The 16,550-nt window shown below is 44.2% G+C and overlaps 1 protein-coding gene across 4 annotated transcripts in view; it reads right to left on the reverse strand.

Annotated features, from left to right (window-relative positions):
- Positions 1-16,330, reverse strand: part of PLEKHG1 (pleckstrin homology and RhoGEF domain containing G1) — a 245,373-nt gene extending 229,043 nt beyond the window's left edge. For 3 of the 4 annotated variants that reach the window (XM_008007562.3, XM_073022357.1, XM_038001114.2), the window contains exon 1: positions 16,205-16,330. The gene's annotated coding sequence lies outside the window, so the exon portion shown is untranslated. Of the gene's footprint in view, positions 1-16,194 lie in introns of all 4 variants that reach the window. The other variant, XM_073022356.1, reaches the window with a different exon arrangement.
- Positions 16,331-16,550: the final 220 nt, after the last annotated feature.

The raw sequence follows: 16,550 nt of genomic DNA on the forward strand, positions 1-16,550 counted from the left end.
GAAATCCCTCCTCCGTCTGATTCTTCTCGCAGGAAATTCTAGCCTATGTGATTTTACATCTGTATGGTATTTTCTGTTATGAGAATTTAAATCAATACATGTTATAAGATTTATATTGGCAAGATTTAGAAAGATGAATGGGCTACAATGCAGAAAATGAGAAATAAACTAGGTGCCGGCTTTTGGAAGAGTAAAGAAGGCCAAGGGAGAGTTAACAGAGAACTCTGGCTTTGGGGTGCATTTGAGGGTAGGGCCACAGACATACCAGAGAAGAAAGCTCAATGGTGTATGTTCCAGTAGAAAGTTATCAGAGTTGGTCTAATGCTTTGAATCCCTCTGTGCTATAGAGGGGGACTGAGCTCTGCTGAGGTTATAGGTTATCCAGAGCTTTATTCATCTCAAATACCTGAGATGATAATCTGCCTCAGACCAAGGTGTGGTCCTGGAAATACAGAGCAACTTCTTCAAACCATGAAGTCGCAAAGGCATTTCTAAGCATCAGATGAATGCCAGACAGGAAAAACAAACCTTCTATCTAAACTGATTTAGAGAAATGATTTGCCAATGTGTTACTGATGACTACGTATGACCTCAAAATTTTATTAAGGAGCCCAATGTGCCTGACAACAATTTCACCTGGATATGAAATAAAGGGTAATTCAGTCATTCATTTGGGGGTTTTTAGGAATACAGCTCTAATTTTAGAGAGGTGATACGATCCTCCAAACTTACAGGATAGCACAAAATCTGATTTTCATGTGACTGATTTTCCCTAATATTGACTCAAAAGAGAATATGTGTTTGTTTAAGTCTCCTCAATAGCAGTACAAACTGTCCAGTAAAAACTCTCAGAAGGGTGGTGCACTGACCATAAGTAAGACTGTAACACAACTTTTCCATTCTGCAGGAGACCACAGCAAAAGTGAGGAACCCTGCAGAGTCAACCCTAAAGAGTGAATGACAGAGAATGAGGGAGAGTGAGGGAGAGCCAGGAGTGTGGACAGAGGGTCTGGGAGGCCTGGGGAGATGACACTGTTGAGAACCAGCTTCTGCTTGGTAGCCCTTTGACCCAACCATCGGAGCCTTCCCCTGTGTCTTGGGAACTCGTGCTTTGGTTGCAACAACAGTGACTTGGTGACAGTGGAAAGACCACCACTGCCCATAAAACTGCTGCTAAAGGCCAAGCACTGTGCAACACTTTCTCCATTATTATTACATGTTCATCATGATCCTGTACAGTAGTTATAATTATCCCCCATTTTATGGATGAAGAACTACCTAGTAAATAGTACGGTTCCTACTCAAAAGAGTCCCTCCAACTCTGTGAGTGTGAACTACGTGACCTTCACTGCCTGTTCAAGAAGGGGAGGAGAGGTGGGATTTCAGACCCTTCTGAGGCAACAGAGTCAGGTTCAAAGATAGCTTAGGCCAAGTTAGAGCTCTCAAGGTGTTAGCTCTATAGCACTCATAAACATTAGAGCTATCATACATCTTTGCCACATTATGAGTCAAGTGGGTTTTCTTCTATGAGTCCAAGATCACAATCAGCATTTATAATATTTTGTAGAGCTGACTTCCAAAAATAAACTTTCAAAATACGACCCATTCATTCATCCATTTAAATATTGCAGTGCCTATTATGCATTTGGGGTATGGTAGTGAACAAAATAGACCAAAACCCTTTTTTGGTCTATTTTTATTAGAGGTATTAATTGTGTGGTAGTTATAAAGAAGATTTATCAGTTGGAAATACATGTTGAAGTATTTGTGGGCAAAATTACATGGCACCTGGGATTTTTTGCTTTTAATACTCCAAATCAGAAGAGCAAGGTGAGTGGGGAAACCAATGGAACAAGATTGGTAAGATGGTTATAACTGTTGAATCTGGAAGATGGGTATGTGGGGGTTCATTATGCTATTTTCTCTACTTATGTTGATTTGGAAATTTCCTTCATTGGAAGATGAATTCCTCCCTTCAAGGAGCTTAGAAAGATATTGAACAAACAGTAATTTATGGCATGTCAATCAGACAGACATAAGTGCTATGCAGAAAAATAGACCAGGAAAAAGAGGTGGACAAGGCTAAAAGGTGGGTGGATAAATACGATCTTTCTATGTGCATGTAATATTTATTTTGTATATAAAGATGAGGCACAGATGGGTTAACCTATATTAGAGAAGGAATTAATATACAAGTAACCGAATAAAATGGTAATTAAAGGATACATAATTTTCTAAGAAGGAAGAGAGTAATTTGAGCTTCATACGAGATGTGACTTTTAAAGAAACTCTGATGAAAATAATGGCTAACATTTACCTAACTTTTTCTATATGTTAGTTAGGACTAGGTTCTGCAAGCACGTTAAAGAATGATTGGATTTAATCCTCATTATAACCGCAGAAAGTTGGGCTGTTTCCATCATCTGTAAGATTATGCTCCTAGGGTTGGAGAGACTAAATAACTTGCCCACGGTCCGGTCATAAGAACTTTAAATGCTGGAAGCTGACTTGAATCCACCTAGTCTGGCTCCAGAGTCTCAACGTTTAACTATCAAACCACGCTGCCTACTGTGATGGATAAGTAGCATTTGGATAAACGAGAAAAAATGCAGACCTAAATACACCAGTGGCTTGATGTTTTCTGGTGTCTGCCATTTGTGAGATGCTGTTTGGTGCTGGAGGATACTAGAGAGGAATAAGGCAGAGTAAGAAAGAGTAACCTGAATGGAGTGGAGGGCAGATGTGGGGACAGCGATGAGGAAGGCTTTCTAGGTAGGATGGCACTGGAGAGCGGACACTGAGGCCAAGAAGCCAGGCGGCCCTCAAAGGAGGACCTCACATGGAAGCCTCTTCAGAAGCCAGGAGAGTGCGGGCAAGGATGGAAAAAGAAAGTGAAGGTTCTCTACTGCTTCCCCTCGCACCCACAGCACTTAGGCTGCTGCTCTCTGTTCTTGAACTTGGTATCACAGAATCAGACAATCATAACTTACTCAAATCAGGACAGGGCAATTGCCAAACTGATGTTTATTTAGTCAACAAGTGTTTCAGCCTTTCTCTGCACCGGGCACTATTTTAAGGCATTGGAAATATCATAGCCACACAAAGTCTCTGTTTTCACTAAGCAAATGTATCCTAGGTTAGGTATTGATACGTGTTATACATAAAAATGAGTGGGTTAAGAAGGATCTGACCTGCAAGGTGCAGGGGTTTGCATGTTATAAAGTACGGTCAGTAGGACTTCTTTGATAAGGGGACACCTGGGCAGGGAACTGAAAGAAGTGAGACAGCAAGACACTGATATCTGGGAAAGAACATTCCAGGCTGAGACAATAAGACAACTCTGATGCTGGGACTTGTTTGGAGTACTCGGGAACCACAGAGAGGCTGGTGGGCTGATGCAGAGTGAGTATCAGCAGAGGGGCAGGAGATGCGATCAGACAGAATCAGACAGCAGAGCAGGGGCCAGACCAGGGAGGGTCTCACAGGCTACCCCATGGACTTGCTTCTGACTCTGAGATGAGAAACTAGTAGAGTGGATTGAGCTAACCGACATATGAAAGGATTGCTCTGGCTGGTAGTAGGCGAGGTCTAAGTAAGGAGACCAGTTAGGAGCCTACTGCAATAAACCGGGAAAAGAAGACAGTGGACTGGACCAAGAGGGACCTTGGATCAAGGACCATGAGAAGCTGTATAAATCCGGATGCTGGAGATAGAGCCTATGAGGTTTTCTATGGATTGGTGAGGTATGAGAAACAAATGTGACCAGGGAAGCCCTAAAGGGACTTTGATCTCTACCTTAAATTCCACCCTCACCTTTCCCTTTGGGTTGAGCCGTTAGAAGAAGTCTTCATTAAAATACATTCAGGCCAGGCATGGTGGCTCAAGCCTGTAATACCAACACTTTGAGAAGCTGAGGTGGGTGAATTACCTGAGGTCAGGAGTTTGAGACCAGCCTGGACAACATGGCAAAACCCCGTCTCTACTAAAAACACAAAAATTAGCCAAGTGTGGTGGCAGGCGCCTGTAATCTCAGCTATTTGGGAGGCTGAGGCAGGAGAATCGCCTGAATCCGGGAGGCAGAGGTTACAAGGAGCCGAGATCATGCCACTGCACTCCAGTCTGGGCAACAGAGAGAAACTCTGTCTCAAAAACAAAACAAAACAAAACACTCCACACACACACACACACACACACACACACACACAAAACCAACAACAACAAAAAACACATATTCAATGTCAGGTTCGTGTTCTGGTTATTAATATATCAATCAACACTGGGTTAGCAGTTCTTCCAAAAGTCTAGGCAAGAGGTAAGAGTCTAAAAGGTTGGGAAGGGGACTTGAATAAGTAAACATGGATTGAGAACTATTCAAGCAATTATTGCTAACTGACTGGACAAGGCAGGAAAGGGAAGGAAAATGGCTTGCTGTGACCACTGAATTGTGGTGCTATTAACTAAGAACTAGAAAAGGAGGGGGAGGAAAAACAACGCCAGGAAGCTGAAAGTAGGTCTGGAAATAGAGATTATGAGTCCAGTTACGGGTGGTGACTTTGAGTCAATTGTGCAAAAGCCAAATAGATAAATCCCCAACCCTATTTCAGAGTTTTTCTTTTGACTTATTTTGAAACACAATAGGGCCTCACTATTTGAGCAGAAATGTTAAATCAGCATATTCTATGAGAAATGTCATTATTTTCTTTTTCCTTCTTTTTTTTTTTTTTGAGATGGGAGTCTCACTCTGTCACTCAGGCTGGAGTGCAGTGGTGCGATCTCGACTCACCTGGTGGCCCCTGCCCCCACGCCTGGCTAATTTTTGTATTTCTAATACAGACAGGGTTTCACCATGTTGGCCAGGCTGGTCTTGAATTCCTGACCTCAGGTGATCCGGCCACCTCGGCCTCCCAAAGTGCTGGGATTACAGGCGTGAGCCATCACACCTGGCCACCATTTGATTATTTTCTAATAGGCACAGTAACTAAAACTAGGCCACCAGAATCCATTCCTTTTCAATATGAAGGGGCTCTTTGGAGATCTGTCTCAATAAACTGGATTTACAATCGCAGAGCAATTGTTGTACCACTTCATGTTCTACAATGCAGTTTAGCTATTTGTTTGTTTGTTTGTTTGTATGTTTGTTTTGGGTCTTTTTGCCACAGGAGTGCTACATTCTGAATATGAGCATAACAAACACAGACTTCTCAGACTTTTTTTTTCATTTCTAAGCTGGTAAACCAGAAGTAAGGTTTTCATTCAGAACCCACACAATTAGCATTGAACATCAGATCTGCAAATTCCACTATACAGTAGACATAAAGAAGTGGATCAAAATTCAAGTCAAACAACTGGTTAAAGGTCAATGGTGTGCCAGTTCCCATGCTCTCTAGGGGGAACAGAAGGATGAGTACGGCATGATCTATGTGCCCAGGTGATTCCCACCTTACCCAAAGGTCTATGATGCCCTCCCAATACATCAGAAGGTACGTTTGCAGGCTTGGAATAGGGCTGATATCCTATTTAGAAATGCCTAACTCTCAAATGGTTTGGAATATTAGAGACTTCTTACCTCTACAATTTATTTGACAGTTGTATCTGTTTCAGAATAAACACAATCCCTGTTGAGTTTGCAACTCCACAATAAACCAGTGAAAGGGAAGAAACATAGATATTACAGAGCCCCACATTTATTACAGACCTATAAAACCTTTAAACCAATGGAGCTACTTGACCCCCATGACAGAAAATCACTCAAACAAAAACACTTTCTAAAGAAACCTTTTAACCCAGGGCCCTGTTGAACTGCTCCAGCGGGTTTCTTTTTCCTTTGCTTTCCTTTTCTTCCTCTTCTTTTTTTCCTTCCTCTTCTTTCCTATTTAAATATTTAGCTACCTACTCAGAATTACTATTCTTAATTAATTTGTGATTTTTTAAAATTTAAATTTCTTAAAGCTAATTTCAACTAGTAAAAAGAAAAAAAATTTTTGTTCCAATGCTTGCTATCAAAGAGCTTGTAGTCTAGTGAGGGAAGGTGGACAACGACATGGTTACAAAAAATACCACATAGAAAGTGCTAGAATAGGTCGGGTGCAGTGGCTCACGCCTGTAATCCCAACACTTTGGGAGGCCAAGGCCGGTGGATTACTTGAGGTCAGGAGTTCGAAACCAGCCTGGCCAATATGGTGAAACCCCATCTCCACTACAAATACAAAAATTAGCCAGGCATGGTAGCAGGTGCCTGTAATCCCAGCTACTCGGGAGGCTGAGGCACGAAAATCGCTTGAACCCAGGAGGCAGAGGTTGCAGTGAGTTGAGATTGCACCACTGTACTCCAGCCTAGGGCGGAGGGGAGAGGGGGAGAGAGAGAGAGAGAGAGAGAGAGAGGAGAGAGAGAGAAAGAAAAGAGCTAGAATAGAGGTACCCAGGATGCCAGGGAACTGAAAGGAAGGCGTACCTGCTTTGTAGGTGCATATGGGGAGGGGAGCTCAACCAGCATTGCTTCACAGCATTACCAGGAGCCATGAGCTGCTTTGGGTACTTTTCTTGGGGAACTAAAGGAGAGAGGATGCTGGAAGTGGGAAATGGAGACCGCGAACAGGTGGGGCAGAGCCAGCAACAGTAGCTACGCTGTCCAAGCCCCACACATTCTTTCTCCTGGGGCTGCCTTGTCTTGGCCCATGTACCATTTCTGAACCAACGCATTTTTCACTACCTCCTCTGCTACCATCCTCCCTCTCTGTACCAATGCATGGATTCCCAACAGCTCTACCTGCTTCCAGAACTTTTCATGACAGCTCTTTCCCTACACAGCAGGCAGAGTGGTAATTTGGCATCCATCAGGTTATGTCACTCCCCTGCTTCAAACCCTCCTGTGGTTTTGCATCGCACTGCCAAGCTGTGGCAAAGGTCTTTGATGTTATAAAGACCTGCATAACCCAGCCATGCCTGCCTCTCCCACCTCATCTCCTGCTTACTGCTCCTCCTCTGTGCACACACACTGGTTGCCTTGCTTTTTCTAGAACTCATGGAGCTTATTTCTCTCCAAGGCCTGCCCTACTTAACTCTCTTCCTCAGTCTAGGATGTTCTTCCTTTGGATCTTCTCAAGATCACTCCTTATGATTTGAACCTTGGCTGAAATGTTACTTCTCCAGATAGGCCTTTCTGACCACCCAAGCAAATACAGTGCCCCACCCCGTTTCCCTGTGTAATTTTCTTCAAAGTACTTGTTATATGTAGGATTTCCTCTTCATTCTAGGTTTGGTCTGTTTTGTTCAAGATTGAATCTCCAGAACTTAGAAAGGGACATATGTTGAATAAACTAATTCTAATCTCAATTCCCAAGTGTAATGAACATTGGGTCTCTACTACAGTCGAGCAAAAATGTGTTCCTCTTGCCCCCTCTCACCCTTGACTTTTGCCTCAGGAAACTTAAAGCCCTTCTTCTAACACCTAGACTGCTTTTCCCCATTATTTTCATGTTGGTTTATTATTCCAGCCCTCTAGTAACAGAGAATAAAACTTATGTGTGACAATCAGTAAACATAATAAGATACCCACTATTTATCAGAGGCTTCCTATCTACTAGACGCCATCCACATATTATGCAGTTAAACCTCACAACGTCTTTACTGTATCATCTTATCCCCATTTTAGAAGGCATTTTCAAGTAACTTCCAAATAACATACAGAGACTGCCTAATTTCTACACTATTCCCACATTTCAACTGAGTATTCAGATCTTAGAAAAACCAACTTATCTTTTCCATGTGCAAAATTTTTTTCATAATATCCCAGAAACCAACTTGAACTAGTACTATAATAGGTAAGCAAATAAAGAAAATATTAGATTCAATTGCTGTCTGTATTATGCATATTGAAGCATCAAGTAATAATTTCTCATTAAAGATATGGCATATAGTTTCTGAACATTTGCCAAGCATATCTTCTGCATATATTAGTAATCCAAAACCAGGGAGATTTTTAGAATAGTTATTGCTAGCTGTTATGACTTTAGCTAGTACAGAAATGTATTCTCTTCTTTACTTCTGTAAGAAGAATAAATACCTGTTTACTCCCTAGTTAGAAATGTCTTAAACTATAGTATTGGACAGTATCACATTCTGATACATGACAGATCATAAGGCAAAACCAGTCTCCTTCTGTTCCTCAGGGGCTTTCTGGATTTTGAAAGTCATTGCTGTGATGGAACTCATCACAGCTCAGTTCTCAGAACTTCATAATATTTGCTTCCATTTTCAGATAAGTTTTAAAAAGAAACAAAGAAAAATAAGAGTGTTTCATAATAAGGATGCTTTTAGAAGCCATCTGAATTCTAAGTGGCTAAAGGTAATGCTTCATTGGGATGGGACACACCTGTGGACCACGAGGGTTCCATGTGTACAAAATCATTATCTTCATATTTCTGTCCTTGCTGTTTCAGCTTCAAGGTCAGATATCACTAAGTATTGTGATGAAATTATGTTCCTTTGAGTTGAATCTAAACAATTGTCAAAGGGGGAAACAGCATTTACCTTATATAGACAGTTTTAAAAAATGGAAAAAAGCCAAGACCACCAAGGTTTTCCTCCATGAACTATGTTCCCAAAGCTTCCAAATATTTCCCAAAGTGCTTTCCTCAAGAGAGCCAGTACTCATCAGCCCATCCATGCACCCATTTCCCATCTGCTCCCTGACCGTCTCACTACCCTGACAGCCCCACCCTGCCTATTCCTCATCAAGAAACTTGCTAAAAACTCTCACATATGTTGGGAAAGGCATAATGTAAGGAAAAGCTTTTCCTTTAAACAATAAACCTTTAAAGCCTGCATCTCCTCTAATATCCCCACTACCACCCACTCAGTAATCCCAGATCCTTGACTCTGACCTTCACATGGCATCATTCACCTTTAGTTGTTTCCAACTTTAAAAAAAGTGGGAGACACCTGAATATTGAAACTGTAAGCTGTTTCAGAACAACAACCATATCCTCCTTTGATGCAGCTCTAATAGTTTAGCACGACATAGATGCTTAAACTAATAATAGGTTACACAGTTAGAGGGAACACACAGGATCGTATATTTATGCCTCAGATTACAGCTTTTCCTCTCTCTGCAGCACATCACAGAAGTGCAGATGTCAGTGTTTGAGGCCTGTCTGTAATCACACAGCCATGGAAGGCTGAGCTCCGTGATGGCCAGGGATCAGCCTCACCAGCTCTTCCATGGGGCCTCACGTTTTCCCCACACTCCCTCTGCTGCAACCAGCTTGCTAGTCACAGGTCAGAGATGGGCTTAAATCATCCTGGCTAAGGCTGGACCATGGTTAATATGCATCCCTGGAATGCTTACAAATGACTTCTCCTTTGCTTCTACTTGTTTCCAAAGACTCCAATTTCAGCCAGAGTTGGTGTCTGTTCTGAAGAACTCTTAAAACACGAGGGCCTTTAATCACACGAGAAGTTGGAGGGAAGAAAAACAGGTCCATGCTTTGCTTCCTTCCCTCTTGGCCATGTGCTGACTGACCCTCCCTGTCAGACAGGGTGCAGGAAGGGGACTTTGCTCTGGCTTCACCAGCAGAGTTGGGAGAGGGTGGGAGGAGCTGAAGAATGCCCCAAAGGAACAGATTACAGAAGGGCCCAATCACCATGTGAACCAGCATGCCCCCGAGTGCTGCTGAGTGCCAGGGGCTTCGGCGACATGCTGAATTGAAAAACAAAACAGCATGAATGCACACTTTATTACAGCCAGAAACAGCCAAGTTTTATCAAGATTTCCACTGAATCATCCAGAAACTGAGGAGTTAAAGGGAACTTGGATAGGAAGAGAAAAGCTAGAGAGGGTCAACAGGCTCCAAAGTGAGCACAGAAAACAGGTCTTGACTAGGATTCAGAGTTTAGAGGGTGGTCAGAAAAAGCAAAGACTTCAGCAGTATTTTACTCTCTAAACAGGGAGGAGGGTGGGGAAATATTGGAAGAGAACCCAGCTTGGAGTGTGAAAAGCTGGAGGCTTGCCAGAGCTGGGAAGGGGGTTGGATCTAAACGGAGCCTCCTCCATTTCACTGTTCCAAGGGACCTACTGGGTCACAGGGACGTCAGCCCATGGGATAGGGAGGAGAGAAGGAGTATTTATGTTAAATTAAATCTAGAAAACAGAAAGAAGACTGGAGGTAATGCCTTTGTTGCCCTTCAGATGGCATTTATGTGCATTAAGGTTTCACACATCTCTGCAGACAGCTGCCAAAAGGAATTATCCGGCTGCAAGAGCTGCTCAACTGCACTCCTACGCAAGTTATGTGTAGGCCAATTTCACATAAACAGGATTCCCTGACACACTTTGGCAATCAAAGTGAAGGTTTCGCCAAAGCAAATGTTTTAAACTATTTTTTAAAATATATTAGATGATAAATGCCTTGCAATACTTTTATGTATGTACTATATTATTATTTTCCTCAGGTCTAAGTCAACACCCCAGAGCTAAGAAACAGAGGAAAGAAATTCAGTCACAGTGTGGTAGCAGAATGTTGTATGCAACCAAAGAGCAACACTCATACTCAGTGGGTATTTACTGAGCACAAATACAATGAACACACTTCACTGACACTAAAACACATTTTTCACAACTTATGGATGCAGCTTACAGTAGATGGTGCCAATTTTATTGACAGTAGTTTTTCTTTCTTTGTGGTACATTCTAAAGTGGTACATTTTAAAATTGTATATTTCATTAAAAATTGAAATAATTCAAAGGTATCCTAGATCTGATGAAAGAGGAACTCATCAATATCATCAAGGTCTCAGTTTAAATGTTGCCACCTCCTCCTCCTGGAGGCTTCCCGGACCACCAATCAAAGGCAGCCCATCCATCACTCTGAGTCTCCACCACCTTACCGATCACATTTCCATGGAGATCGTCTCTTGTATTGGTCAGGAATTATTCTAGGCATAGTATGCTCTCAATAAATGCTCTGGAATGAATAAAAGTTACCATTGATTGAGCAATTACTACATGTCAGACCCTGAATTAAATGCTTTACAGAGGGAAATCCCATTTATTCCTAGCAATTGAAAGGTCATTCTTACTCCCTACTTTACAGATAGGGAACTTGCAGCAGGTAAGTGGGAAAGCAAAGAACTAGAGCTGAGCTCAGCCTGACTTCAAAGCCCATACACATACGTACTCTGCTACACTGTGTATCGCGTCCAAAGCCCTGGAATTGTTTTGTGCTTGATTTTCTGGCTGGTTTAGAGATGTAAAGCAAGATGAAGTTATTATACAAAGAAGAATACAACTGTTCCCCCACTTTTGAAAGGTAATATTTGCCAATGGGGAATTGTCACATTTCTCTAGACCTCTAAGTGCTTCATTTATAAGCTCCAGTGCAAACATAGAGATGGAGGTGCCGGCATCTCTGTCCAGTAAATGAGGAAGGGCTCCAGGGAAGAGACAGATATTTAAACTTTGTGTGGAACGACCCCACCACTGGTGAGTGAGAGTGCGGCCCACCCAGGGCTCTGCAAGTTATCTTGAATGGCAAGGACATAGGGTATATATGAAGAGGTATCGGGAGAAGAGTAGGTACAAGGGCTGTGGGTGCCTTGCTCAGGGGTTTGGGCCTCATTTCACAGGAGTCATCTGTGGTCTGTGTCAACATGGGCTTTATCCCAATCCAGCCCAGCTTCTCTCCCCCATTCAACATCTAACTCGAAGCAGAATGTTGACGTTTCGCTCTGCCATTTCTATGTCAACTGATGGCTGTGTTTAACAGAGACTTCTAGCCCAGGGCAAAGAGAAAATATAAAAAGGTGACAAGGAAAGTGAGGGAGGGACGAAGTGATCTTGATTATAAGTCAGTCTATGACGAGTCAACGTAGATAGAGCCAATGAAACTTGTCATCTTGAGTCTCAACAGAAATACTGAAGGACTACTAAACAGAATAGTTCATTTAAAACAGAGCCAGGAAACTATAGCTGCAGACTACATCCAGTCTGTTTTTGTATGGCCTGTGAGCAAAGACTGGTTTTTACATTTTTAAAGGGTTGTAAACAAATAAACAACCCTCATCCCAAATCAAAGAGTATATGACAGAGACATGTGGAGCCTAAAATGCTACCTGGATTTTTACAGGAAAAGACTTGCCATCCCCCACCTAGGACTTTACATGTCCTTTTCAATGTCTAGATAGTCACAGACCATTTAAATTGGTGCTCAATGTGACTAGACCCAGAGAACTAGATCTATTCACCTACTTCAAATATTAGAGCTCATTTTATACTATGATGATTTATGGATCAATAATTCCTCTTATGAGAATACTAAAGTTCTAGCTATTGTTAGACTCATGCTTATCTTAAATTTTTCTTTGATGTTTTAAAAAAATTTCCTTCTTACACATCAACAGGCTTGCTAGCTTTTGGCCAAATGCTATAACGGCAAAGGGTTTGCCCTTCCTAGTGCTGGTGCTAAGAGGCCTCTACAACACCCTGGTATTTAAAGCTTACCAAAACAACTTTCTTAATTAAAGACCTAGTGAAAGCCCTGACTCTCCTCCCATCAGGTTATTACAAGTGGGCGTAGATGGAATTTTTTAAAATCTTAGCCTACCATTAACACTCTTCAAATTGCCTTTCCTCTAGGACCATGAGGGGAGGGGAAAAGAAGAGGAAAGTTATGGATTTGTGGATCCATGAATCCAGCAGGATTTAGCTTTCCATCAAACGGTAATTCAATATTTACCAAAGAAGGATGTTTAGATGTGGAAATTTTACTTTGGCTTGTATCTCATCAGAAAAAGTGGTCTTTTTTTTTTTTGGTAACCTTATGTTTACAAATTGAAAAGATATGTACTCAACTCAGACTCAAACATGAAAACTATTCTAGATACACAGTCAACTCCTAATCACTGGAATGGAGATCACCCAGGCATACCTGAAGCTGTTTTGCAGCATTGGATACGCTATGGCCCAGGTATTCCATAGCAAACCTGGGCCCCATCGCTAGGTGATTAGCCATATACTTCTATCTTCTCGGCTAAAGCATCTATTGCTTTTCATCAGCACAGACAATATAAAGTTGAAGATGTAGTCATCTCTTAATCACTTGAAAGCTGGCTCTTCTGTCAGTAAATTCTACTTGGCACAGACTGCCCATGACTCTGAATGACCGAATGGATTGGGGTCAGCTTTTCATTTTATCAAGCAAGATTGATGCAAGCCTGTGATGAAACATTAATATCTGAGATGCCTTGCCACACACAAGCATGAGGTTGCTTAGAGAGTCTTTGTCTAGAAAATGTTTTCATTCCTACCCCTGCCTGAATACACGAACATTTTGCATTAGAAACCATATTTTTCCTAAGTCAAAAGAGACAAGCGATTATTATTTTTTCTTAAAAACTGAACTATTACATTTAATTAAAAATATATCTCCATGCAACCATCATTTCTCAGGCAGTGCAGTTCAAGAGGGGCAGGGGAGAGAGAAGAGAACCTGGGTTAAATCACAGTTCTTACAGTCCAGAGCTATGTATAAACTGCTGCAGAATCACAGAAGTTTATACTTCTGGGACTTGGTTTATCAACAATCATCTTGAAAGCACACCTTATGTGCCAAACACTGATACGAATCATTTCATTTAATCCTTGGCATAACTTGAGACAAGGGCAGAGAAGAAAGGAGGAAAGGTGTGAAAACGAGGAAAGGTGAGAAAACCGACAGACACCAACTATGATTTTTACTTTCCCTGGTTATGAAATCATCCACATCTGAATAAGTTCCCTAAAGAAGTGAAGGTCTCAAAGCTACAGAGACACAGAGGTGAGCATCACACAAGCAGGCTAATTCTAGATCACTGGATCTTAACCAGACTTCCTAAATCTTTAAGATGTAGGACTGGACTAGGACATCCAAGAGCCCTTCTGAGTTTAATATTCCAGGGACTTAAACATGCTGCAGGAGGATTAAAAGATGTCAAATGCTTGAAAGATATACTGCCAGCAATGAAAGGAGTGGAGAGGAGAAGAAACCTGCAAAAAAGTGAATGGCCACCATTAAGATAAGAGCTCCAGGAATTGCCTTTGGTTGACGAAGGGCTCAAGAGATTTAGTGCTACTCAAGCACTTCCCATATTTATGGAACAGACTATAAACCATTCTATCTTAATTAAATCACTGAAAAATCTGCAAAGGGGGAACACAACATAGGACTGATTATTCTTGGTTTTCAAAAATTATGTTGCCACTTCCTCTTGTTTTAAAAATGACCATTTAACCTCTTTGAACTACAGCTTGAATCCCCCACTGAAATATTTAAGCCTGTATTTGGTGACAGTCATCTATATTAAAGGCACTGAAGGAAGCTGGTGCCCAGAATTCAGGGTGCCCATTTAGGGTAGAGGAAGCAGGAAAATGCCACCAAAGACAAGCAGAATCGGGGCAGTTATCTGGCATCTGATCATCTTTGCCCTTTAGCAGAGGACGTGGGGGGCTGCTACACAAGGATGGGGAAGGTCGTGCAGCCATTGCCGTTGACTGTGGACTGCTACTGATGACCTATTTGAGGATGAAGCCAGGGAGGTGGGAGAACTCTGAATAAAAAAGTTTCTTTAGTCAGGTGGTTTGGTGGCTTAGACTTGGGACCTCAAATGAGACAAAAAGTCAAGTCAGGAATTGGGAAGCCAGACTCGAAACGCTGAGAGTCAAACATCTACCCGTTACTTTTCTCTCTGTCTTAAATATTGTAGACCAAATTACAGGGGTAGGGGCTTGGGAGGGGGATGAGGAGTGAGCGAGGCCGTAGAAGCTATCTGATTCGCGCCACTGCTTTATCAGGGAGGCAGCCAAGATGACTAGAGGCGAATATCTTGCCCAGGGTCCCACAGGGCAAAGCTAAAGTTTGAACAGTTTTCTGATCTCCTGAAATGATGAGCTTGGAAACGTTTTCACAGCAATTTAATCAAAATCCAAAATCTCTACATTTTTTAGAACTATGCCATCTACAGAATCTGAGAAGCCAGAAGATGCCGGTTTTAATACCTGGTTGTTATTGTACCGAATCACAGGATCTATCTAGGCCCGGAATTCTGTTAGATGACAAACTGGACCTCGAGTTAACATTCTAGTCTTTCCCCCGGTCTAAATACAAAACACAAGATAGTTCTATACCCAATCTGTTCAAAACTCCTAAACCAACTCTCAGTCTGAGATGGTCCTCGCAGGGTGATGCCTGCCCCAAACCCCCACACTCGGTGATTTCGAAAATACATGCAGTAGCCTGGGCCACCTGCGGGTGGTACAAAGGGCGCCTTGAGGACCAGAGCTGGATGAAACGCCGGCTTACAAACCCCACTCCTCCAGCACATTCAAGTCAAGGATCCAGCTCATTGTTTCCGAGGAGCGGAATGAATTGACCAGCTGAGCGCCGTTCTCCCAGTTAGAGAGTCCCCAAGCTTCCGGCTTCGGAACGGGGCTCACCGCAAGGACACAAAAGGGGCGAGCTCGGGCATCACCGCGGATCCCCGCCGCCCTCCGAGGCCAGAACGCGCGCAGAGTCGCGGCCGCCCAGGTGTTACCGTTTACCCCGTGACGGAAGAGCCGCAGACTCTCGACTCCCCACCCCCCAAAAAGCGCGTCTGCAGAACCGGGGCGCCCCCAAGCCCTGAGCGCTGCAGCTGCTCGGTCGCCGCCCCCAGCGCGCGTCCCCGGGTCCTCGGGCTCCCGGCTTCGCTGCTGGGGAGCTGACGCAGCTGGCTGGCCGTGGGGTCCCGTTCTGGGGCTGTCCTGCCGAGTCGGGGGTAGGGGAGCGGTGGCCACAACTCCCGGGTGCTCGCAGAAACTCCTCTGCGTGCTGGTGTTGCAGCCGCTGTGGCTGCGGCGAGGGGCGGGAGCACCGGGAACTTGGGGGGCGCGGAACCCCGAGCGGGGCGGCGGCAGGCAGCATCCCCGACCTGACCCCGACCCCCGAGACGCGGCGCCCCCAAGTGCCCTCTGTCCCCCCGCGCGGTGCCCCCAGCGCCCTCCGTCCCCACCGCGCGGCGCCCCCCAAGGCCCTCTGTCCCCATCGCGGAGGGGCGCGCAGGGGGTCGGCAGGGCTCGGGTACCACGCTTCGCCCGGCCCCACCTGCGGATGTGGGGCTCCAACTGGAGATCCCCGGGTCCCCCCTCCCATCCCTGGAAAAATCCCCGGGGCGTCCGGGACTGACCGGCGCTTACCCGGGGAGGAGAGGCTTCGCAAGCCCGGGCGGCGCTCGCAGGTCTGGCGGGGAAGGTGCGGGCTGCGCTGCGCCGGCTCGGGCTGCCGGAGCGCCCTTCAGCCGCCGTCGGGCTCGGGCTCGGGCTCGGGCTCCGACTTCCTCTTCCTCGGGCTCTGCCCCACTGCTCGGCCGCGCCCCCGCCCGCCCCTCCCCGCGCCCCGACGCCGGCTTCGGCGGCCAGAGCAGCGGATCGCTCGTCCCGCCTCCCCTCTGCCCTGAGGGCGAAAAAGGTGGAGAGGAGGAGGGCGAAGAGAAAAAGAAATTAGGGACTTGGCCTTGTCTCTGGAGCCTTGCCAAAGAGAACA

This window comes from Chlorocebus sabaeus, chromosome 13 (assembly GCF_047675955.1).
Source record: "Chlorocebus sabaeus isolate Y175 chromosome 13, mChlSab1.0.hap1, whole genome shotgun sequence".
In the NCBI taxonomy this organism is placed as follows: Eukaryota; Metazoa; Chordata; class Mammalia; order Primates; family Cercopithecidae; genus Chlorocebus; species Chlorocebus sabaeus.